Source organism: Pelmatolapia mariae, linkage group LG17, assembly GCF_036321145.2.
Source record: "Pelmatolapia mariae isolate MD_Pm_ZW linkage group LG17, Pm_UMD_F_2, whole genome shotgun sequence".
NCBI lineage: Eukaryota > Metazoa > Chordata > Actinopteri > Cichliformes > Cichlidae > Pelmatolapia > Pelmatolapia mariae.
The window spans coordinates 26,020,057-26,032,368 of NC_086242.1; positions in this window are offsets into that span (position 1 = coordinate 26,020,057).

The following is a 12,312-nucleotide window of genomic DNA, read 5'->3' on the forward strand; positions in this document are numbered from 1 at the left end:
CACAGCTGCTCACTTCCTGCCTACCCGTCTGTCGAAGGATACTACCTACGTGATGTAGGTAGGTAGAATCCTTCGGCGCATCGTGAATTCGGGCACAGCATGTGTTGAGCTTCTCAAGCACAGATGCTTTGAAACTATGCTCCAACGCATGGTTCAAAACACCCAGATCATGTGACCATGACTGAAAATGGTTTTGGTGTGCTTCACACACTTTAACAGGCTCAATATTTTTCTTGTCTTGTTTGTGCAGGGATTTCTCCAAAACATGCGATGACCATCAATATTTAGAGTCTGGTATAATAAGTAGTTTAACCTCCTAAGACCTGAACTCTTTCACGGTATGCATTTTTAATTTCTCTTTGATATTTGGGCTGATTGGGACGATTTTACATTGTTTTACATTGATGAATGTAAAAACAAAGAATTACCAGATTTTTTATTCCCAATTTTTTTTCTAAGAAAAATGAGAGCCACATATGAGGATATTTATATAAAATTTCGATAGGACAGTAGCAGTATAATGTCCTCGTAAGTGGATATCTGGCCCTTGTAGAGCAAAATTGAGTATTTTGGTCTAAATAACCCAAAATGTGATGTCCACATATGTGGACGCCAGGTCCTAGGAGGTTAAAATTGTACAGGCCTTGGCTGTGTCATTGTTTGACAGAACAACACTATCAGGATTTGGCAGTTGTCAAATTGGGCAGCAGGTGTCACTGTGGCATTGGTTTCAGATTGTTTCAAAGCCTTGATACAGTTCAGGCACAAATACTTCAAACATTGCAGTGTTTCACGAAGCCTCACCCTCCCCATCATTAACAAAAGTCTCTGCGCTCTCTCCAATTCCATGCCACAGGATTCCTGGATATGAAGGAGAAAATGGATAAGTAATGTTCACGAACAGAAAGGTAGCCGTGACTTACAAGCTGGTGTTTCACTGATTGTTTGTCATACAACAAATTAGTGTCAATTGAAGCTCACCCACTTTTCTAAATAGTGGCTTTTGACGAGCTCTTTAAAGGCAGCCCAGATTCGGGAACCCTCCTCACGGTCTCAATGCTGCACAAAGACAAGAACACCAAAAAGCACACACACAGGCTACATTTAGAGAGTAGTTGTTTGAGAGTGAATATTCAGTAAATAGTGTATTTTACGGGTTATGGCGTCCACCTGAACAGCAGCAAAACTTTGAGTTCCGACCTCTACATCCTTCGAGTACGCCTACGCCTCAGTTAAAGCCATCCTTTTACTGATATCCTCTCTGACAGGATGCCGATTAAACGCAGAACTAAACCTAAAACAGGATCACGCTTCATCGGCTTCCGCGTCTTCGCCACCGTCTAGCCGCACAGCGCGGCGCATGGAGATGCCGGAAGCCACGGACTTCGGTGAGGAAGAGCGGCAGCAAGTGTTACGGGCTTATCGCGAGGAGGAGCTGCGTTGGAAGCCTTGGCTCCGTCCCGACAGGGAGCTCTCATCTGTTGCCTCGCCTCGGCCGCTCGCCCTCAACGCCCTGCTCAGACTTTATTTCCCCCGCCTCGTTTTTAGCGAGGATGTGGGCAGAAGATGAGGAGATTGCTGCCACATCACCCTCTGCTTTGGTGGCATCAGTGTCCATCGCACCTGCTTCCAGAAAGAAGCGGCATCGGCGCCGCCATTGCACCGCGCTACCTCCGGTGAGTGACTGTGTTTTGGTGTCTCACGATCCTTCTATGGAGAAGAGTGAGATGAACATTGATTTGCCGGGGCCGGAAACTATAACGGAATTGTGCTCTAAAGCTGAAAGAACTGTGTTTAGTTTCTCAGAAGGGTCTACTACGGGTGTCATGGATTCTGACCTCTATGAGCGACAGGAAGCAGCTTGTGCCCAGCTAGAGAAGGAGCTCTGGGGAGAGCTGTGGCTCACTCCCGATTATCTGCACATTTTCCGGGGAACTCGCCTGGCTCTCAGGGGCCCCCTGAGTCGCCAGAGACTCACACCACCAGCGCCTAGCTCCCTAGCCTCACCCACCTCTTCTCAGCTATTAGCTTTGCCAGTCCAATCAGTTCACTCGCCTGCTGTTCAGCTTCCAGTCCAGTCGGTTCACTCGCCTGCTGTTCAGCTTCCAGTCCAATCAGTTCACTCACCTGCTGTTCAGCTTCCAGTCCAGTCAGTTCACTCGCCTGCTGTTCAGCTTCCAGTCCAGTCGGTTCACTCGCCTGCAGTTCAGTCTCCTGTCCTCCAGTCCCCTGCAGTTCAGTCTCCTGTCCTCCAGTCCCCACGCGTTTGTTTTATTCGTGTTCATCAGCCACAATAAAAGGCTCGCTTTTTGTTTAAGTTCACTCCCATCTCCTCACTTGTGTTCGCACCTGGGTCCACCACACACACCTCCGCACGGTCTGTCTTCACAAACCGTGACACAAACCAAGAAATAAAAAACGCAAATGGGGCGTTTTCAGAGAGGCTTACCTCAGCAGAAACTCGTATTAGCAAAGCTGAAGAATTTATTTTGAGTGTCTTCATAGTTTTATTTTTCAGATACACCAATTTTTATATACTGCAGAAAAAACGAAAAACAATCCTATAATGCAAATTTGCAAAGAAAACAGCATTGTGCATCAAAATAAACTATTTAAAGCAGTGCAATTTGAGTTCTAAGTGTCCTAGAAACTATACAGAGAAGCATAAAGTCAAACATGACTTTTAAAAACACCAGTATAGGCTTATAAGGCCTACAAGTAAAAAACTACATTTTCCGCGAAAATGACATCACTTCCGGTTTCGGGCAGGTAATGGCGGACATGCGATAGTTCCGCTGACATCTATTTCAATGTAGGAAGTGTTATGAACAGCTGATCGGATCGGCAAAGCGTGTTTTTGGAATATTATGTTTTTGTTCCTGCAAGTGCTTTTTATGCAATTTTTGCAAAGCTATATGTGGAAGGAAACCATGACCTAGGACAAGCTGATGGCATGAGATGTAAGTACAACTCCTCCGGTTTCATATGCAAAAAAAAGTATTGCGCTAGCCTACGTGGTTCCGGTTCTACGGGGATTTAAAAATAGTTACGCAAAACGGAGCGTGCCCGCTCCGACCGGCTTTAAAGGGTTAATATGGTCGGAGGTACGTTTCAAGCTTTGAATTAACAATAAGACATTTTTTCAGCTCCTTTTGATTAGGGATGGGTATCGTTTAGGTTTTATCCGATACCAGTGCCAAACCAGTACTTTTGAAAAGGTGTCAGTGCTTAAACGGTGCTCAAACCGGTGCTTAAAGAATGGAGAACACAAACTTTGTCCTAAAACCTCTCATGTTTAGCTGGTTTTTTCTTTGTAAAAAGATAACAATGTTAGCATTTTTTTCAGCTATTGGGCATATATGGTATCACTCTTGGCTGGAAGCAGTGCTTAAACAATGGAAAACACACAAACTTTGTCCTAAAACTTCTCATGTTTAGCTGTTTTCCACTTTTTCTTTGGTCATTTTAGCCTTTTTGGCCAGGGTGAAGGGAGTATCTGCCATCAAACATGAAGACAGCCGCATGTAACTATGACGGTGTTTGCTAGTTCACCTTACATGCATTAATTTAATAATGTGGTTAGCGTACTCAACGTAAATTACACACGAACAACATTAAGCTACTCACCCAGAGAAGAACGGCTGCTGCTGCCATCATCATCCGTCATAATTTCTGCTACACCGGCAGGGCTAGGGCCAGGACTGTCCTCTTCGGGTTCTTGGTGGATGTTGCTAACTCCAGGTTCGATAACAGGCACCACACCCGTAGTAGGTACCGTGCATTTCTTGGCTTTAAAAAAAACCCGCTATGCGTCGCCAGGTGTTTCATCAGATTGGAGGTGTTACCTCCTTTGCACAGTATCACCTGAAAGCACTTGTTGCAGGCTGCTGAGTTTGCATCTTTTGCTGTGAAGTACAGCCAGACTGTTGACCGCTTTTCCTTGGGCATTTTTAATCTGTAGCTCTGCTCTAAAAGAACGTATGTACCTGGGCCCGCCTACTATCCTTGGAAAGGTAAAACAATTGGCTAGAATTTGAAGTGTATGACATCTCAGGAAAATAAAGCACCGAAATATCCATCCATCCATCCATCCATCTTCTTCCGCTTTATCTGGGGCCGGGTCGCGGGGGCAGCAGCCTAAGCAGAGAAGCCCAGACCTCCCTCTCCCCAGCCACCTCCTCCAGCTTATCCGGGGGAACACCAAGGCTCTCACCAAGGTCAAGTTAGTTAATTCAATGAAAGCATCCTCCTGCTCTCTTGATATTTTACCTGGATCTTTGTTTAAAAATGTCTTTCAGTCTATTGGTCCCTGTGTGCTCACAATTATCAATACCTCACTGGTTTCTGGTCAGGTCCCTGTTTATTGTAAGAATGCTGTTATTCACCCACTGTTAAAAAAAACCCAAGCTTGATGCTTCTCTTCTCAGTAGCTACAGACCGATTTCAAAATTACCGTTCATTGCTAAGATTTTAGAAAAGGTGGTGGCTAAGCAGCTTATAGCTGTTCTAGATGAATACAGCATTCTGGATAAATTCCAATCTGGCTTTCGTAGAGCTCACTCTACTGAAACCACACTTCTTAGAGTCTCCAACGACATTTTGATGAGATGTGATGCAGGAGAATGCTCCGTTCTGTTGATGTTGGACCTGACCTCCGCCTTTGATACTGTGGACCATCATATTCTGCTAGATAGGCTGAGACACTGGGTGGGTATATCAGGGGCTGCTTTGGACTGGTTTGAATCCTATTTGCATGAACGATCCTTTTCTGTTGCTACCTCTAAGTACAGTTCCTCTTCTACTTTTCTTGCCTATGGTGTGCCACAAGGTTCAGTTTTGGGGTCTTTATTGTTCTTACTGTATTTACTTCCTCTTCAACACTTATTGAGCACTTTTAAGGACATTTCGTATCACTGCTATGCAGATGATATTCAGTTATATATCTCCTTTAAGCCCCATGATGTTTCCAAGCTACAGATTTTGCATAAGTGCATAGACTCCATTAGATGTTGGATGGCTGGAAACTTTCTTCAACTAAATGAGAAGAAGACTGAAGTTCTTGTTTGTGCTCCTAAAAATTTTGGACCTAGTGTTATGGAAAACTTGGGTCCACTTGCTACATTTGCAAAACCGTCTATCAGGAGCCTTGGTGTTAGTATTGACTCAGCTCTGACTTTGGATGCCCATGTAAAATCTCTGGTTCGCTCCTGTTTTTATCACTTGAGAAACATTGCTAAGCTGAGTCCCATTGTATCGCACTCTGAATTAGAAATTGTCATTCATGCATTTGTTTCATCTCGTCTGGACTATTGTAATTCTTTGTTTACTTGTTTATGTAAAGCCTCTTTGGAGCATCTGCAAGTTGTTCAGAACGCTGCTGCAAAGCTTCTGACCAAGTCCTCCAAGTACTCCCATGTCACACCCCTGCTGATTCAGTTGCACTGGCTCCCCGTTAAATTCAGAATCCAGTTTAAGGTTTTGACCTTGACTTTCAGGGCTCTGCATGGACAAGCACCAACATATATAAGTGAACTTTTACATCCATACATTCCCAGCAGGTCCCTGAGGTCATGTGACCAGGGCTTGCTGGCTGTCCAGCACACGAGGCTGAAAACAAAAGGCGACAAAGCTTTTGTAACTGTGGCCCCCAGATTGTGGAACTCTCTCCCTTTGAGCCTGAGATCTGTGGACTCAGTGGTCGCTTTTTAAAAACAGCTAAAAACTCATCTTTTTAAACTTGCTTTTGGTTGATTTTTATTTTTAGGTTTTAGCTTCTGTGAAGCACTTTGTGATTTTTATCTTGAAAGGTGCTATATAAATAAAGTTTTACTTACTTACTTACTTACTCTCCCAGGCCAGCCGAGAGATATAATCTCTCCATCGTGTCCTGGGTCTGCCCCGGGGCCTCCTCCCGGTGGGACATGCCCGGAAAACCTCACCGAGGAGGCGCCCAGGAGGCATCCTTGTCAGATGCCCGAACCACCTCAACTGGCTCCTTTCGATGTGGAGGAGCAGCGGCTCTACTCTGAGCCCCTCCCGGATGGCTGAACTTCTCACCCTGTCTCTAAGGGAGAGGCCAGCCACCCTTTGTAGGAAGCTCATTTCCGCCGCATGTATCCGCGATCTCGTTCTTTCGGTCACGACCCACAGCTAGTGGCCATAGGTGAGGATAGGGACGTAGCTCGACCGGTAAATTGAGAGCTTCGCTTTTACACTCAGCTCCCTCTTCACCACGACAGACCGGTGCAGTGTCCGCATCACTGCGGCCGCAGCACCAATCGGTCTGTCGATCTCCGGCTCCCTTCTCCCATCACTCGCGAACAAGACCCCGAGATACTTGAACTCCTCCAGTTGGGGCAGGAACTCATCCCCGACCCGGAGTGGGCACTCCACCCTTTTCTGGCTGAGAACCATGACCTCAGATTTGGAGGTGCTGATCCTCATTCCCGCTGCTTCACACTCGGCTGCGAACCATTCCGGTGCGAGCTGGAGGCCATCACTCGATGAAGCCAAGAAATAGCCTAGAAATCCTGTCCATAAAACTTATGAACACAATCGGTGACAAAGGGCAGCCCTGGCGGAGCCCATCACCCACCGGGAACAAGTCCGACTTATTGCCGGCAATGCGAACCAAGCTCTTGCAATCGTTGTACAGGGATCGAATGGCCCCACCCCATACTCCTGCAGCACCTCCCACAGGACATCTCCATTCCAGCACCCTGGCACAGACTTTCCCAGGGAGGCTGAGGAGTGTGATCCCCCTGTAGTTGGAACACACCCTCCGGTCCCCCTTCTTAAAGATGGGGACCACCACCCTGGTCTGCTAGTCCAGGGGTACTGCCCCTGATCCCCACGCAACATTGTAGAGGCGTGTCAACCAGGACAGCCCTACAACATCCAGAGCCTTCAGGAACTCGGGGCGGACTTCATCCACACCAGGGACTCTGCCACCAAGGAGTTGTATAACTGCCTCAGTGACCTCGCCCCCGGAAATTGGCGGGTCATCCCCGTCATCCCCAGACTCTGCTTCCTCCTCGGAAGACATGTCAGTGGGATTAAGGAGGTCCTCGAAGTATTCCTTCCACCGCCTGACAATTTTCTCAGTGGAAGTCAGCAGCGCCCTGCCAGCACTATACACAGTGCAGGTAGAGCACCGCTTTCCCCTCCTGAGACACCTGACGGTTTGCCAGAATCTCTTCGAGGCAGTCCGAAAGTCTTTTTCCATGGCCTCTCCGAACTCCTCCCACACCCGAGTTTTTGCTTCAGCCATACCCAAGCCGCATTCCGCTTGCCTGTCGGTACCTGTCAGCTGCCTCCGAAATCCCACAGGCTAACCAAGCCCAATAGGACTCCTTCTTCAGCCTGGTGGCTCCCTTCACCTCTGGTGTCCACCATTTGGTTCGGGGATTACCACCACGACAGGCACCAACCACCTTGCGGCCTTCGGACCTTCGGACTCAATGTCCCCAGTCTCCCTCGGAATGGTAAATGGTAAATGGCCTGTATTTGTATAGCGCTTTACTAGTCCCTAAGGACCCCAAAGCACTTTACACATCCAGTCATCCACCCATTCACGCACTGGTGATGGCAAGCTACATTGTAGCCACAGCCACCCTGGGGCGCACTGACAGAGCTGCCGGACACTGGCGCCACTGGGCCCTCTGACCACCACCAGTAGGCAACGGGTGAAGTGTCTTGCCCAAGGACACAACGACTGGGACTGTCCAAGCCGGGGCTCGAACCGGCAACCTTCCGATTACAAGGCGAACTCCAAACTCTTGAGTCATGATCGCCAATGCTGTTGAAGCTCTGTCGGAGGTGTGCGTTGAAGACCTCGCGGACTGGGACCTCTGCTAGGCGTTCCCAGCACACCCTCACTACGCGTTTAGGTGCAAGAGTCTCCAGGTGGAGCACCTTCCAGCACCCCACCCAGGGACTCTAAGAGGGCTGGGTACTCTGAACTGCCACTCGGTGTATAAGCGCAGATGACAGTCAGGACCCGTTCCCCGATCCTAAGGTGCACGGAACAAACCCTCTCATCCACCGGGAAGAACTCCAACGTACCGACAGCAAACCGAGGGGATATTAGAATACCCACCCCAGCCCGCCACCTCTCACCAGGGGCAACTCCAGACTGAGACAGAGTCCAGCCCCTCTCCAGGAGACTGGTTCCAGAGCCCAAGCCATGCGTAGAGGTGAGCCCGACTATATCTAGCCGGTACCTCTCAACCTCACGCACTAACTCAGGCTTCTTCCCCACCAGAGAGGTGACATTCCATGTCCCAATTGCCAGTCTTGGTAGCCGGGGATCAGTCCGCCAGGCAAAATATAGCATAGTCAAATCAAGGAGATCCATTACTAGACCACACTTGAGAACTTGGCTGTCGACATTGTTGAAATCCCTTGCTTTGGAGAAACTTACGTCTATGATTAAGGGTAAACATGCTTCCTTTAAAAAAAATGTGGGGAAATTTTTTTGTCATTTTTGAAATGTGAGGAGATGATTGATGATGAACAGATATGACTGTACCCATTTAACTTGTACAGGAGACGTGGTGTTGTGGTTGTTGAAGAGAACCTGGGGGGCTTGCATGTACCGGACTGTTCAATGGAAGGGCAGGAGATGGAGATGTGGAATTAAATGGACTGAAACGGAAGAGGACACAGCTCAGTGCTGCAACCGTTGTGTCGGATGCAGTGTGTTGGGTCTGTGTTTCCACATGCCCCACTAGTTTAGAGACTTATTCCTCATGAAGAACACAAGACATAACAGAACATCTTCAACCGGTTTTTAACTCGCTAACGAGGGAAGCCTTGGTCAGAACCAGGCGGTGGAGCATAATGCTCATCACCTGTCTCTAGCCCAAATCCTTCAAAGAGTAGCTTCCCTCGCAGCTATTTATTCCCATGACAGTTACAGTTTACACACTACAACACAACACAAGCACCTCTCACCGTAAAACCCCCCAATGGTTCTAAGACAAGGCACTGTGTGTGTGTGTGTGGTGGGGGTGCGTTTGTGTGACCTCCTGCTCACCAAAAGGATCATAAAAGCAGGAAGGAACATCAAACAGAATCTTCACAAGGGATGTGCTTGTGATAAAATACTACAGCCTCCTCCCAGAACTTCGAGAGGCTGGGGAGGGGGACAAAGGAATGTCTTGATCCTACTGCTTGAACTAAGACTTTACAAATTTAAGAACCACAATGACAACATTCAACAATTTGACTTAACACAGTGTTGGTCAAATTACTGGAAAAAAGTAATCAGTAACTAATTATTGATTACTTCCCACAAAAAGTAATCCCGTTACTTTACTGATTACTTATTTTCAAAAGTAATTAGTTACTTAGTTACTTTTTAAAAACACGATTTACAATCTGAATAGGTGATAAAGCAATAGATCTTTCAGCCCAATTCTACTTTCTGTCTAATCCATCATATAAAATGTAATCAAATGGAAAAAAGCCTCTTTTTAAAATTTGTTTTATTTGGGTTTTTTTTTTTATTATTTTATTTTTTGCTTTTAAATTAAACACAGCATGCTTATAGAGATTCAATTGAGGACAATTACTTCGTTTAGCATTTGTGAACTTATAAGCAGAAAAAGAAAAAGAAGGAGAAAAAAGAGGAAGAAAAAATACAACCCCCAAAACTATTATAACAATGTTAACTAAATGAAGAGTAATATAAAATAAAATAAAATAAGAAAATTCACGCGGAGTGTGAGGCATGAATTATGATCAGTTAATTTTTAAGAATTCTAGAAATGGCTGCCAATCATTTTTTTTTATGATTTTATGGTATTTTTAATTTGTTAGTTGTTTTGATCTGTATTGTTCAGCACTTTGGTCTGCTTGGTGTGTTCTTAAAGTGCTATACAAATAAACGATGATGATGATGATGATGATGAAAAACTCGCCAATTTCCCCTTTCTATCAAATCTCATCTGTTCCACCCTGGCCACAGACACCATCTCATTAAGCCACCTTTTAAAACACGGGGCCGAAGAAGACCGCCACTGTAAAAGAATACGTTTCTTTGCAGCCAGCATACCCATTGTAATTATCTGTTTTTATGAAAAGGAAAAAGATTCGATTGATGCAAAAGTTTAAAGTCATTCACAGATTACATTTTTCTAAACTTAACCGGATCTATAATTCTGTATCCCCCTTATGTGATAGATGTAATATCGGTGAAGGTTCCCTTGCACATCTATTTTGGCATTGCCCTGTCTTGAAAGCTTTTTGGAGCCAGATTTTTATGTGGTTTTCAAACCAATTTAGGAAAAAAGGACCACTTGATGGTACACTGGCTATACTTGGATCATTTTATTTATTTTAATCTTTTAACTTTATGCATCAAGCAAAAATTAAATTATATGCAACATTCTCTGACTGGAAGAAATTTTTTTAACATTTAAACCTATTTTCTGCACATTCCCGCACATAAAATAAAATAGGTTTTTGTGTTTACACTCAGTCTTTCAAATAGATGCAAGTAAAACACAGCAGAAAATAAATAAAATCAAAGACTCAGCGGTCCTGTTGCTCTATTTTCACCTGTTTAGCAGGAGTGGGGCAGGCGGATGTTTGCCCTGGTGCTGGTGTGCCGCAGCGGTAAGTGGAAGAATCCGCAAATTTCTCTGTGAATTTCCCATTCTGTGGTAGCGTACTCGGTGCTTGCTCGGAAGTTAAGGGGTTTTTTCACTGTAAAAAGAAGTTTTCTTCCCAAGCAGTGAACAGCGGACGCTAATGTTTTTGTCACTTTTTATGTAATTAAACTCAAAGTAAGGTCAGTACTTCCATGCTTTAAACGCTGCACGGTCATACTCTCTCCCGCACTTGATATATTATCCATTGTTGATCTGCACACAGCTGGTTCCCATGAATGTCGCACTCGCTTACGTCATTGTCATGAGACACTCATTAAAAAAAATCACGGTTTTAGTAACGCAGTAACACAGCGTGCTTACGGGAAAGTAACGGTAATCTAATTACCTTTTTTGCAATAGTAATCACTTATTTACTCGTTACTTGAAAAAAGTAATCGGATTACAACTACAACAATGGGCATATGTCTGTGAAGGTTCTCAGCTGACAATAGAGAATGCTGCAAAATATCACTCAGATGTGTAGTTGAGAGTTCCCTGTCCTCCTCCCAGAAGATGGCCCTGCTGATGGTCATGAAAACTGTACAGGGGATTGTAAGCAGCAGCCTCCCCAACACCAAATGCATGTGTGATAGGTGAGTCCTGAGTCTGGGAACTGCCCCTGGTAGGCAGAGCTGGTTTTTGTCCCTTTCATAAGCTCAGGTGTGGGCAATTGGGTATTCTCTGGAGCACACCTGAAGCTACGAGTGCTTGGTCCAAGCCGGGCAAGTTGGCACTTTTAACTTCTTTTATGGACGCTTGATGCAGGCCCCCTAGCCTTCTGTTAGAACGGTAGGTCATAGCAAATGGACCACTTGAGTTCTGGCTCTTTGGCAGAGATTTAAAGTTATTTGCACCCTTGTAGGTGGGAAACATTGCGCTATTCCGGCAGAGAGACGTGTAGTGGAGTCCACCGCCACTGACCAATATTTATTAGGGTGTGACGCGAACTTGTGGACAGGTAATGAAAGCAAAACAATTGGAGAGATACTCCCGCTGCATATTACTGTCCAGCGTAAGTGATCTCCTGCTTTTATTTACAGAGTACAGAGCTGCTGCTTTGCTGAGTGGATTTCTGGCTGCGGGCTGAGGACCCGATACAGCGGTGTATTTTAATTTGTTTTAACCTGGTGTAATCCGACATATTGTGGCGGCTGCGGCTGTCGATTTTGTTTGGGTTTCATTTTTCTGTATCACTGGCACCGCAGATATTGTCTTTTAGTGTTTTACCCTTTTTTTATATATATATTGTTGCAGACAGTGAAGGCGCTGCGTGGAAACCAATCCCTTTTTTTCCTTGCTGCTTTTTGCATGCACCGCGGTGAGCCTGAGTGAAGACAGCACTGAAGATTTGTCTTTTTATAGTGTTTTGCCCAGTTGGGGTTCAGTGTGAGTTGCCATCCCTTTTAACGTGTGTGATATGTTGATTTGTTTTTAACCGGTTCCCCGCATCGCTTATCCTGTCTCACGGGCAATCATACAATTTTATCGTTTTATTGTACTTAATCAAGTAAAGCTTTTAATTGCTTTTAGGTGCCGCTGTTACACCTTTACTTTTATTTTGTATTAAAATTAAACCCATTTTAACCGACTGGTACACAGCAGATTTAGGAAATGGCCTTGAGACACTTCATTAATGCATGTATCTTCATTAATATAT